Source organism: Myotis yumanensis, unplaced genomic scaffold (assembly GCF_028538775.1).
Source record: "Myotis yumanensis isolate MYYU_CA2020_CCGP unplaced genomic scaffold, mMyoYum1.0.hap1 SCAF_1, whole genome shotgun sequence".
NCBI classification, from domain to species: domain Eukaryota; kingdom Metazoa; phylum Chordata; class Mammalia; order Chiroptera; family Vespertilionidae; genus Myotis; species Myotis yumanensis.
In genome coordinates this window covers 134,906,963-134,919,984 of record NW_027223752.1, presented here as the reverse complement: position 1 = coordinate 134,919,984, position 13,022 = coordinate 134,906,963, and the positions used below count along the sequence as shown (strand labels likewise).

The following is a 13,022-nucleotide window of genomic DNA, read 5'->3' as shown; positions in this document are numbered from 1 at the left end:
GGGAGGTAAAGCACAATGTTTTTAGATCATTCTGTCTCTAGTTGTGGGATTAGTTAAGCTTTGGTCTTGAGTTATAGGGCTCATTAGCACTACCTAAATTATTTTATTCATAATAATTAACCTAAATACCCAACCCACATAAGACAGACTAGATGTCTCAAGAGGCCCTCTTCATGTCTGGCACCACTAAGTCTAGTTCTTTTACTCCTTTATTCTGGATATTGCTTCATGAGAAATGTGGTGCAGGGCACCAAGTTAAATCTCTGCAAACTGAGCCAGCCTGGCCTGGCCATGTGGATTTCCATTTTAGCCATAACGATACCTGAGTGGAGGGTCAGACAGTTCTGAGTTTGATGAACTCTAAACCACTTACTAGATGTGTGACCTTGGGATACTGACCTGCCCTCCTTAATCTGTTGTAAAGACTAAGTGAAATAATGCATATGACACCACTGTGTGTGCCTGGAATAAATAGGTAACTCCTCAACCTTGGGTGAAGATTTAACGTGAGTGAGTGTATATATATCTCTACATGTACATCACACACATACACACACACACACACACACACACACACACACACACACACCATAGAATTAGAGAGAGAAATCATTGAGACCACCTCTTCACCATTGCTCAAGGAGATATGCGTTCAGGTTCATGTCAGATTGCATCTGAAAGAGGTTCCCAGTGCCTCTGTTTCTCTAAAGGAAAATCCCCTGCTCTTGGACAAGGGCTCTGAGTTCTCCAGGTGACTTTATTTCAGAGCTTGTGGGATCTAAGCCTGTGGGACGTTACCAGCAACCAGGCAAATATGCCAATCATGAGGAGAAGTGGCCAAGTTCCTAGCGACAATGATGCCTCAGTAACAGTTCCATAGAAAGAAACCCAAGGGCATCAGAGAAGGAGCCCCAAGTGGTCTGTGATGTTGAGGAGATTCCCACGGCATCCACAACAACCCTCTAGGCATCCCCTGAATGGCACAGCTGACATCCGAAAGGGAGGCCAGCAAGTTAGCCAGAAAGCAGGAGGCAGAGATTCCCGGCTAATTCCCTGAAGAGACAGTGATTCCAGGAGACACCCAATCAGGGAAGGGCCTCAGGGGCTCTGGTCTATGGGAATCTTAACAAACTAAAGGATTGTGACCATGTCCAAAGTGATTCTAGACACAGAAATCATTTCAAATCAGCACATAGACTTGCCTAAAGGTACAGAAACTCTCTGTTACCACGATTTATCCATTTCCACTTATTTGAACCCACACAAATAGGCAAGAACACCCCAAGGGTATAAATTTAGCCCCTCAGAAATTAAAAAGTATAAATCTAATCTTTGAAAGGGGCAGTGAAGGACAGGAAAGAGACCTGGATTTCCATCATAGACCTGCTTTTGAATGTGTAAAGCCTCAGGTTACTAACTCTGGTAGTCATGATGTTCCCTTCTAGAAATGACCAATTAACCAACCTCCAAGAGCCCTCCAAACCTGAAGAATCTATTACTTAATAAACCACTTACTTAGGCAGTTCCCTGGTGCCTCTGGCGGTGATTTTTGCAGCTTGTACAAAAGTATCCTCACATCCAGTGCCACCTTCCCTCTTTCCCTTACGATTCCCGCCTCTAGAAAAGAGAGGCACCCTGCCAACTCTGGTCCTTCCCCAGTGACTGCGACAATTTGCCTCAAATTGGAAGGGAATGTCTAATGATCAACCAGCACCTAAAGAATTTATTTCGTCATCTTATCAACAGTCCAAAGCAAATACTTGTATGCTAAACAGATTAATCGGAGCTGCCTTTGGGACTATAAAAGTAGGAAGATAGAAAACTACTGGAGTCAGGAGTGGGATCTCAAAGCTTATGAACTGACCAAACAGTGGCCAAGGTACTTCAAAAGGGCTGTCTACTCATAATGAAAGGGTCAGGAGGCAAAGAACATCAGAGGTGATTTGAATATTTTTGGAAGATATAAGTAATACATAAATACTTTCCAGTTGTTAATAGAAGTTTAGAGCAGTACCAAGTATATAGGAAGGAGTGACCTAAATATGGTTTGGAAAACATACCTTGATCCTGTGGCTTCCTGAGGCTGAAGTCCACAGTCTAGCAGTTTAGAGGGAACAGGTCTGGGCTTATGTCCCAGCTCCACGACTTACTAGCTGAAGGGCCTGGTAATGTTACATGACCTAAGTCTCAGTATCCTCTCCTGTAATATGGGAATAAAAACAGGGCTTCTTCAAAGGTTGGGAGAATTGGATAAGATAATACTTGACAGATGCTTAGAACAGAGTTCAGAACATAGGTGCTACATGAATATTCATAGTTATTTGTATTAAATAGTGTTCCTGGCTGCATACATTCAGAAAACTAGTGAGGAGAAAGGGAAAAAGCAAGTGGATTTTTAGAGAATTCCTTACAGGAGCTTCCCACATGTTCCACTTCATTTAATCGTCACAAAAACAGAGTCCCGTTTTCATAGAAGTCACCGGGAGGTAGGAAGGCAGAGCTGGGATTCCGACTGGGCTCTGTGTGGGCTATATTGCCCCTAGAATGGAAACACCACAAGGGTAGGAACTTCCTGTTTTGGTGGCTGCTGAGTCACTGTAGTAAATGGTGCAGTGTGCAGTCACACCTGCATGTCCAGCGCCGACCCCTCCCACGTGTTGTGCGGATGGACATGCAGAGAGAAGGAAGGAGGAGGTGGAACCAGGGAGGTTCTTCAGACATGCCAATGAAACATGTCTCTGGAGCACCTTCGTGTGCAGGTGGGTGGGAGACCAATAACTAGACCGGATCCCAGCTTTGAGAGCCCTGTCCTAACATGAAAAGCTGCCCACGTAGGGGAGGCAGGAGAGAAGCCCCGGAAGGAGAGAGGCAACAGCTGCCACACAGGGAAGGAACCCCCAGGCTGGTACCAATTAGACAACCTGGGAGCTGGCGGTCACCCTAGTCTGGTCTGAGCAGGTGAGGTGTTCCCTGTGTTTCACCTGCAGGAAAACTAAGCGTCGGATCAGTTCTCTAGTGAGCCCCTCCACCCCAGTTATGGCGCAGTAACTACCAATCTGAATGATACTAGGCTGAAAATATAATCTGGTGTGTGTTTTTGGCTACGTTATTATGTTTCAATCAAAATCCAAAGGATTTTATAGAAATAGGCCACCAATAATCTGGCCGGGGAAGAGGAGAAAAAGATCTGATCTCAAAGAAGGTAAGTTCTATCAAACAGGGCCAGGAAAGTCTGGGTGACATGCTCTAAGTCAGAGGTCATTTTCAGTGGGTATCTGGGAATCTTTTGAGTGAGCGCACGGTGCTGTGGAGGTTTTATTGGTGAAGATATGGTGAAACCTGTTGTGCTACCTCTGGCAGTTTCCGGAGAAACTGCCCCATCCAGCTGGGGAACTCCAGACTTCCCCCAGTGGGCAGCCAGCTCCCTGGGCAGGACGTGTGTGTGTATGTATGTGTGTGTGGTATGTGTATGGGGGGAGGGTGCACACACAAACACACAATCTCCTCTCCTCCAGGATATCCTTGTTCAGCTGTGAGGGAGAATCTGCTCCAATCTTTCAAAAGCCCCTGACTACTCAGCGCAGGATATGAGCGTGCATCCTACGAAGAGCATGTTCTCAGGAGCGTGACACTCTGTGGTCACACAGCTGGAATACTGATGACCCGCCCACTGATCTCAGAAGAAAGAAGGGGTGCTTTTTTTCTCTGAGAGGAGGGGAAATTGAAACAAACCACGCCCCAAAGAGGAAAGAAGTCTGTTGTCCTGAAAGTAAGTGAAGGAAATGACAATCTGTATAGGCCTTCAGGGAAAATAATAAAATAAAGAAGGCACATTCCCGGCAGATCTGTAAAAGTCGTCAGGACAAGTTTTGGCAGACACCCAGGAGTGAATGTGCAGGAAGGGTCTGAATTCTCCTATGTGACGAAGAGATATTTATTTGCCATACACATCCTCAATTATGAATCCCTCACTTAAAAGATGTCCTGGGAGACAGTATGAAACAATGGCACACCGCAGATTTCAAGGTACACACGTGGTCCCTGGAGATGGGTTCAGAGAATAAATGTGATTTTTAGTATGAAAACTGCATGCTTGGCACACTTGTCATCAGGGTCAGAAATTGTAAAAATAAAACAGTTCCTTTGAAACAGTAGAAATGGAAGATCTTTGAAAGGTAAGCACCTTTGATGGTAGCTAGAGTGTCTGGGATGGCTTTCTCACATGGCCAGATGCCAGGGCTCCGGGCACCTTCACCACAGGGTGAAGAGCACAACTATAATATGAGAGAGGGCAGGGAGAGAAGGGGGGAGAAGAGGCGGGGGGGGGGGGGAGGGAGAAAAAGAGAGAGAGAAGAAATTGAATAGTTGATCATAAAAATTAGCAGCAGCATCTGGTAAAATACCTAGTTGAAACTACTATTTATGAGTAACTCATACGGTTTCCATTTCTTAAACTGTGAAATGAGGGGCTTATCTTTCTGGCTCTGAGACTGTTATTCTATCGCAATACTGAGAGGGCTGGCCTACACGGGAACAAAGCAACGCCTGTGAGAGCTGATGTGGTATTTCTTTTTAAGTGTTTAAAATTTCATCATTGGAAAATCATTCATTTAGGTTACCATTCTGTTCGATTCTCTTTTTTTTTTTTAAATATATTTTATTGATTTTTTACAGAGAGGAAGGGAGAGAGATAGAGAGTTAGAAACATCGATGGGAGAGAAACATCGATCAGCTGCCTCCTGCACATCTCCCACTGGGGATGTGCCCGCAACCCAGGTACATGCCCTTGACCGGAATCGAACCTGGGACCCTTCAGTCCGCAGGCCGACGCTCTATCCACTGAGCCAAACCGGTTTCGGCTGTTCGATTCTCTTTAGTAGGCAAATACTCCTTTACTAGGAATACCTGAAGGCATAAATACATCAGTCTAAACTACTTTAATGGGTTTTATTTCCCCAATATGAGAGTAGAAAGGAACAAACATTTTATCATCTCAATTTTGACTCAGGCCTGTCCTGCTCTAACAAGTCCAGAAACATCCATCCCACAGAAAGAGATTTCACAGCCCTCACTGGTGGCACGGTCCAGCGTGAACACGCCCTTGGCTGTGGCTGCAGGGCTGTGCCCATCTACAGAGCTCGGAGGTCAGGACCAAAATGAAAGCCCTTGGTATCCTGCTGTCATTAGACCTACGGGGACAGGCAGCTGCTACATAACAGAGAATGTGGAGATGTTGGACAGAGATGCAGGAGGGGGTAAAGTGAGAACAAAAAAAGAAAGGATGAAGACAAAGAGAACAACAACACACCAAAAACCACATGACTGATACCAGCATAAGGCAGTGTGTTTTGAGCTGAACAAAGCCACGGCCATAAAGCTGGCAGGCGCCGATCAGACCACTTGTCTGTATGGAGAGATGAGATAGCTGGCATCCTCATTGTTACATTAGTTATTAATAAACTTCCTCACAATGGGAGGAAGTGCTAGCATTCAGAGAATGAGAATGTGTGAGGCGGTGAGTAATGCATGGGGACTGACCCCAGGTGAAGCGATGCCCCAGGCCTAGCACAACACGGCTTTTCCGGACGGAAAATATCAGAGCTGAGGGGTAACAGCAGACCGCAGGTTGTGTGTGTGTTTTTTAAAACCCGCATCATCACCACATTCTTTACAATCCTGCTGATCACAGTGAAGGTAACTCAACTGCCATTGCATTCCTGTTTATAGTTACAACATGTGTGATTTTGGGAGGGAATGGGTGACTTATGCCTCTACATTTCTTTTTAAAAAGGCTACCTCAGTCTTTTGTTCCATTTATTTAAGAAAGGACGCACAGACATATTTTGTGTTTGGGTGGTTATTGCAATGAGGCACATGGGCCTGCAGAACACTGGGTATTTCCTAAGCGAGTTGGTGGCTGAGAACAACAGCTTATCGCCCTTGGCGGCTGCACTCCCACTGAAATCCGAACTGTTCTGTGCCGGCAGGTCCCCGGGAACAATGCTGAGGACCATCCCACACGCGCTCTCTCCCATTTTCAGCGGAGCTATGAACAACAAATCAGTTGTCATTTTCTCTGTTTTGTTATTCCATTTTTTTCTCCTCTGTGATCCTTTTTAAGATTTCAAGAAATGGGGGTTGGAAAGAGAGGAAAACACCCATCCAAGTTCCCACAAAAAAAGGATTTCAGATACTTGAACTCTGAAAACTCCATAACCAAGTGATGTGAATTCATAGCTGTCCTCTCAAACTCTATCTAAACCACCACAAACTGGTGACCTAAAACACCGATGAGCAAAGCAATGCTCCCTCAGGGCAGAGAGAATCCAGTGGCCCTCGCTCCCCCTGCAGTGGTCAGTCAGCAGGCTTACTGAGCACCCACCTCGCCAGGCCTGTGAGGCCAAGCCAAGCCGAGCTTGTGAAGGGCAGGGGTAGGGCTCTGCCGGCCTGGCTTGGAGAAGCTGACTCAACATCCCCTCTTCCAGGGGCCGCTGGGAAGCCAGGCCATCTCTCAGCAGATGTGACCCGAGGACAGGATCCTCACACCCTTTGGAAGCCTGGCCACCTGAGTCCCTTCACACATGGATTCAGGATGTGTTTTCCATCAACTTCCTCAGCTCAGAATTCCATCCAGACCTGGACCAGGAGGTGAGGACCTCATCTCTTTTATTCTGAGACACGCCTTGCAGCTCGGACTCAGAAGGCTCTCTATGGGTCTCTACTAGGATATAGGACTCCAGGTCTCACACAGGGGGACCTAGGTATCACCACCAAAGAAGTAAGGTGTTCTGGCCCCAAGCCATAATACATCGCTTCAGCGTGGATCTTTTCTATTTGAAATCCTAGCTGCTGGCTCATGGCATGAATAACTGTGAACCTTTGACTTCTTTAATAATACCAATGAGGTCTCATCATTTCTTTAGCATCTTAGATCTCAGATGCCATGTACTGGACTTCAATAATTTTAGAGGTAATCATATGCTCTTCGTTCAAAAGGAAAATCACCTTCAAAGTCATGAATAGCTTGGAAATATTTTATCTGCATTTATCTGAACACTTTTCCTACAAAGACAGATGGCCAACAGGTACATGAAAAGATACTCAAAAATAGTATGCAAACTCTGTGAGGAGAGGAGCTATACCTTTTTGAATGCTGTGTATAGTTCCTACCAAATTTTGGGAGCTAGAAAATATGCTTGTACCAGAGAGATATTACAGTGTTACGTGGCTCAGTTATACCACAATTTGAGTGCAGACAAAGATGGAAGGATGAATGAAAGATAACAAGAATGGACATGATTTGCAGTAGGAGCCTGATCTGACAAGATTAACCTTTAAAGGTCTAATACCAGCATGACGAAAGTGACACAGTACAACTTGAGGAAAAATGTTGGCAGCAAGTATATGAGAGTTCTTGGCAGGTATATGAGAGTTCTTAGCAGGCCCAAGCTACCATATATTCTGGGAACATAGACGGTTCCTAAAATGAAGCGCATGCAGGATTCTTACTAGCACTCTTTACAATTTAATTTCTGGCTGGCCTGGCCAGGTAGCTCAGTTGGTTACAGCATTGTCCCGACACACCAAGGTTGTGGGTTTGATCCCCGGTCAGGGCACATATAATAATCAACCAATGAATGCATAGATAAATGGAACAACAAATTGATATCTCTCTCTATCTCTTTCTTCCTCTCTCAAGTCAATGAAAAAATTTTAATTTCAATAATCGTGTATGATTGACATCAGTCTTGGTGACCATGTTTTTAAATTTGACACTGAAAACAAAGGCAACAAAAGTAAAAAGCTGTACAAAATAAAAAGCTTCTGCACAGCAAAGGAAACCATCAACAAAAAGAAAAGGCAACCTACTGAATGGGAGAAATTAATTGCAAACCACATATCTGATGATGTAAACAATTCCACACCTGAGCCTAGCAGGTAACCTAGCACAGATTAACCTTTGTTTAGAGCTTACAACTTTGCCACTATTAACCTGTAACCCCACTTATCTGACTCTAAAATTTATAAAGTGAGTGTAATGCTATCTTGTAACTTGCTGGAACTTTCACAGAAAGACCAAGACTTAGATGTTTATCCATACCTACACAATCCCTAACTTTGATAATTGCTAGAACTGTTTTTCAGGAACAAGGCCAGGGTATTTTACAGAACCAGGGGGTGAACAAGCTGAAACCATCACCTGAGACCCACTGAAGCAGCTGAAGGGGCTCCAGGGACTCCTCAGGAACTGTTCTCATTATTCCCTTGTTACAGTACTAAAGTCTCCTCCCAGGGAAGGACATCTGCCACCATATTTGAACATACGATGTATGTATAACTATGTTTCCTGACTGAGCGTGTGCTGAAACATCCCTACCTATACATGCAGGAAAACAAACAATCTGATTAAAAATGGACAGAGAATCTGAACACTTTTCTAAGAAGACAGATGGCCAATAGGTACATGAAAAGATACTCAACATCATTAGTCAGTGAGAAAATGCAAATTAAAACCACAATGAGCTATCATTCACACCTGTTAGGATGGCTATTATCAAAAAGACAAGAAACAACAAGTGTTGTCAAGGATGTGGAGAAACGGGAACACTGATGCATTGCTGATGTGGGAAACAGATAAACTGGTACAGTCACTGTGGAAACATCATGGAAGTTTCTCAAGGAATTAAAAATGGAACTTCCATATGACCCAACAATTCCATTTCAGGGTATTTATCTGAAGAAAACTAAACCATCAACTTCACCCCACGTCTACAGAAGCATTCACAATAGCCAAGATATGAAAACAAGCTAAATGTCGAGCACTGAATGAATAGATAAAGAAAGAAAATGTGGTGAACACACACACACACACACACACACACACAGGAATATTATTCAACCATAAAAAATAATGAAATCTTGTCATTTGCAGCAACATGGGCATTATGCTAAGTGAACTAAAACAGAGAAAGAGAACAGATTAGTAGTTGCCAGAGAGGGTTGGTGAAAGGGGTGGGGGAGTCAAAAGGTACAAATTTCCAGTTATAATATAAATAAGTCATGAGAATATAATGCGAACAATTTTTAAAAATTGTGTATTGAGCACCTACTAGATGTCAGAAAGTGGGCTAGAAGTAGAAAATATAACCTCAAAATTCTTTTAAGAACCATCATTTTTTTTTCAAAGCATGAGGCAGTAGAAGGAAAGAAGTCAACTGATCAAATAGGATATCTATATATATATTAAACCCTAATATGCAAATAGACCAAACGGTGGGACAACCAAACAACCGAACAACCAGTCACTATGATGTCGCTGACCACCAAGGGGCGTGCGTGGAACATGGTGGGCGGCGGCAGAGCACAGAACATGGCGGGCATCAGCTGTGGTGGGATGGTGGAGCAGGTGAGCGGGGTTGCCAGACCAAGGCGGGACGCCAGTCACTGTCATTGGGGCAAGCCTCTGGTGGTTACTGAAAATTCTTTGCTCCCATGCACCGTGGTCCCGCCGGGCGCTCGCACCTGAAGCCTGCACCACAGCTGCCGCTTGCAACCGCTGCCAGTGCCTGGCACCAGCCCCGATCACCCCTGAGGGCTTCTCCACCTCCCCCTGCTCCTGAGGGGTGATCTGGGCAGCAGGTGCCAGAGGGGCTGGCACCGTCAGCGTGTGGGAGCAGCGGCAGCACGAGTGGGGCTGCCAGCAGACAGGGGACCTAGGGCCACGGCGGGAGGGGCCAGGCGGGGGCACAGAGGATGGGCCAAGACCCGCCCTTACTCCCTCCTCTGCCCCCCCCACCCCCAGCCCACAGGTCCTTTCAAGGTGCACGAATTCATGCACTGGGCCCCTAGTAGGTTATATGTATCATATTTTCTAAACAAAAGATAGAACATAGGGTCTGGCAAGTGTAATAAAAAGTGTTTAAAACCAGGGCTGTGCTGGAGGAGCAATGCCCTCTCAGTCTGTGGGAGCACATGACTAAAGGCATTTTCAACAAGCAATTAGGCAAGAGGACATGAAAGGACAAAAAGAACAGGGTGGGAGCCTCGCCTAGATTTCTGCATTGTGGGGCTTGGGAAGCAGGTGCCTTCCAAAAGGAATTTCTAAGGACTTGCCTCAAGGGAAGGCGTTTCCTCCTGGGACAAGAAAAGACAGAGAAGCAGCAACCAGCAAGCCCAGAAGGAGTGGTGACCAGATCTCCAGATTCTAGAAATTCCCTTTGTTAAGTTGAGGGATGGAAGTTTCCTGCTGGTCTCTCCCTCCATTGCCCTATTGTCTTTCCTAAGTCAAGAGAAGGGGGCCTACCCTGGGAGCCTCAGCCTCACATTCAAGGACCATTCTTCAGTCTCTAACCGCAGGGAACCGCAGGGTACCACAGGGTGAGGCAGAGTTGGAAGCGCTCCCTGGCCTGCCATGGGGCAAGGCTTACACCTCCCAGGTGACTCCTCTGCCCAGCTTTCTCCTGCTTAGCTATGCAGCAGAGTCAGTGCCTGCAAATGAAGCCACTGAAAGTGGGTAGGGCAAGGTGCCTTAGCTGACTCCATCGACTTACAACAACAGCTTAGCTTGGGGCCTCCATCACAAGTTATCAAACACATGAAAATCACTTCAGCATCTTGGAATAAAGATGCTTCTATTAGGGGTGGGGGTGGACTCAGCAGGGAGGTTTTCTTTTGCTTTACCTTCTAGATCAGTGGTTCTCAACCTTCCTAATGCCGCGACCCTTTAATACAGTTCCTCATGTTGTGGTGACCCCCAATTTCATTGTTACAAATTGAACATAATTAAAGCATAGTGATTAATCACAAAAACAATATGTAATTATATATGTTTTCCGATGGTCTTAGGCAACCCCTGTGAAAGGGTCGTTCGACCCCCAAAGGGGTCTCGACCCACAGGTTGAGAACCACTGTTCTAGATTGATGGTTAATGTCAAGGTGATGGCAGTAACAGAGAGGAACTGCTTTTCCCCTTAAAGTTGCCTGGATCTCACTTCTGATGGTTGAGTGAGGTCAGTTCCATGTCAGAAACTACTCATACCCTCACTTGTAAATGCTGTTAGGCACTGCCTTGGTATCACTGGAGTCTGCCAGAGAAAAGGCACCTGAGCAGATGGACCAGGGCACAGGTTTAAAAGAGGCGATACCTGGTCCTGAGATTCTGAGCACAACCACCTCAGGCTTTTTTCTCTCCTTCAGCCAGAAGAGTAGCTCTCCAAGTGTGGTCTGGTCACCTGACTAGCAGCATCAACATCACCTGAGGCCTTGTTAGAACTCATTAGAAATGCAAGTTCTCAGGCTCACCCTAGACCCCTGGTCAGCAAACTGTGGCTCGAGAGCCACATGCGGCTCTTTGGCCCCTTGAGTGTGGCTCTTCCACAAAATACCGACTTCTGCGCATGGGCCACGAAGTTTTAATTGCACTGTACATGCGCGCCCGCATGTGGTGTTTTGTGGAAGAGCCACACTCAAGGGGCCAAAGAGCCTCATGTGGCTCACGAGCCGCAGTTTGCCGACCACTGCCCTAGACCAAGGGAATCAAACATTCTGGATCTGGAATCCAGTTATCTGTCCGTGAACACGCCCTCCAAGTGGTTGGGAAGCACAGGGAGGTTGAGAAGCCCTGAGCTGGATGATCCATTGTCCTCCTGGGAATAACCATGCCATGTTCACAAAGGACCTAGATTCCCGAATGGATATGCAACCACAGCGGAAATGCACCCCCTCACTGAGAATGAAGATTGAGTGCGGCTCATCTGTGGCTGGATAATAAGGAGATTGGGTGGGTCAGTTCAGGCTTGGAATCTGAGACTCTGGGTCTTAGCAGGGGTCGGGAGAGTCTAGAGGACAAACACAGGGGTGGGCTCTGACCTGCCCTTGGCCATTCCCCAGGGGACTAGGAGTGGCTGCAATTCCAGGCGGGGGCTTAGGTTTTGAATGGCCTTATCTTTGATAAAAGAAGGCCACATTCTCTAAGTCTTCACTGTAAACCTCTAGGCCTCAGAAATGATTTGGCCTATTGTGTTGATAAAAAAAAAATGTTAGAAATCCTGAAGCAGGGAGGGGTTTATGGTGAACCCTACAGTGATCTGGCAGAGGCAGATCCAGGTTTTGTGAGCCTGGACTTCTGTTATTTTGGTGGCTTTATTTAGGAAAAAGAATGTGAAACGTATTATGTTCGCAGATTTGATGAAAACACATGGCCATGTGAACACATGCTGGGGTCCTCCCAGGGCCTTAGAAAGAAAGGCCTGTCCAATGCGGGGCCTCTGTAACGCTGCCTCCCAGTCCGGGAAGGGCAATCATCCTCCTCCCTGTCCTGGCTCTCGCTGGACCCCACCTGCCCAGAAGCTAACTAGATCACTTTCAGCTCTTCCTCCTCCTGTCTCTTTTCCTTTTTTTGTGTCATTCTGTTGTTGTGTGCAGCCATTAGAAAACAGTTATAGAAAGTGAAACTGAGGTCAGTCAAAGACTTCTTGCTGTATTTTCATGGCTCAGAAGCAAGGACACACTGTCCCTAAGAACAATCAGACAGACCGTGTAGCCTGGGGAGTGACCTGCATCAGTAACACTTCACTAATATTTCCAAACAATTACTGCCTCCCTCTTCCTCCATGCCCTCCTCAAGCCCATTCTTTTTCCTGCCTCACCCTTTAGTGAATGGTGCCCCTTCTCCCGAAGTCAGCTGGATCTGAACCCTCAGAGCTTTTCTGGCCCTCCCACCATCTAATGACAAAAGGCTTGTCCAGGGCCCGCAGAAACAGATGGAGGAATTGGATCCTTTGACTCTCAGTTTCAAAAGGCGCTTAATCGCTCTCCTGTACTCAGTGACAGCAAGTCCCTCCTTTCCAAATGAGCAAAGTATTTTGGACTTTTTAAAATTTCAAGAAGTTCATCTAGGAACACAATGTACCGTCACTCAGTACCACGACCCTACCTGCAGCCCTGCCTGAGTATAATTCTCCTCTAATGACGCACAGTGAGCCCCACCGCTGTCCCCGGAGCTGCCACTCCTGACACTCAGC

General features: G+C 46.1%; 1 protein-coding gene across 2 annotated transcripts in view; it reads right to left on the bottom strand.

Moving 5' to 3' along the window:
- The window catches only part of FRMD4A (FERM domain containing 4A), a 363,981-nt gene that overhangs the window by 55,752 nt on the left and 295,207 nt on the right, over nucleotides 1-13,022 (bottom strand). The window lies entirely within an intron of this gene.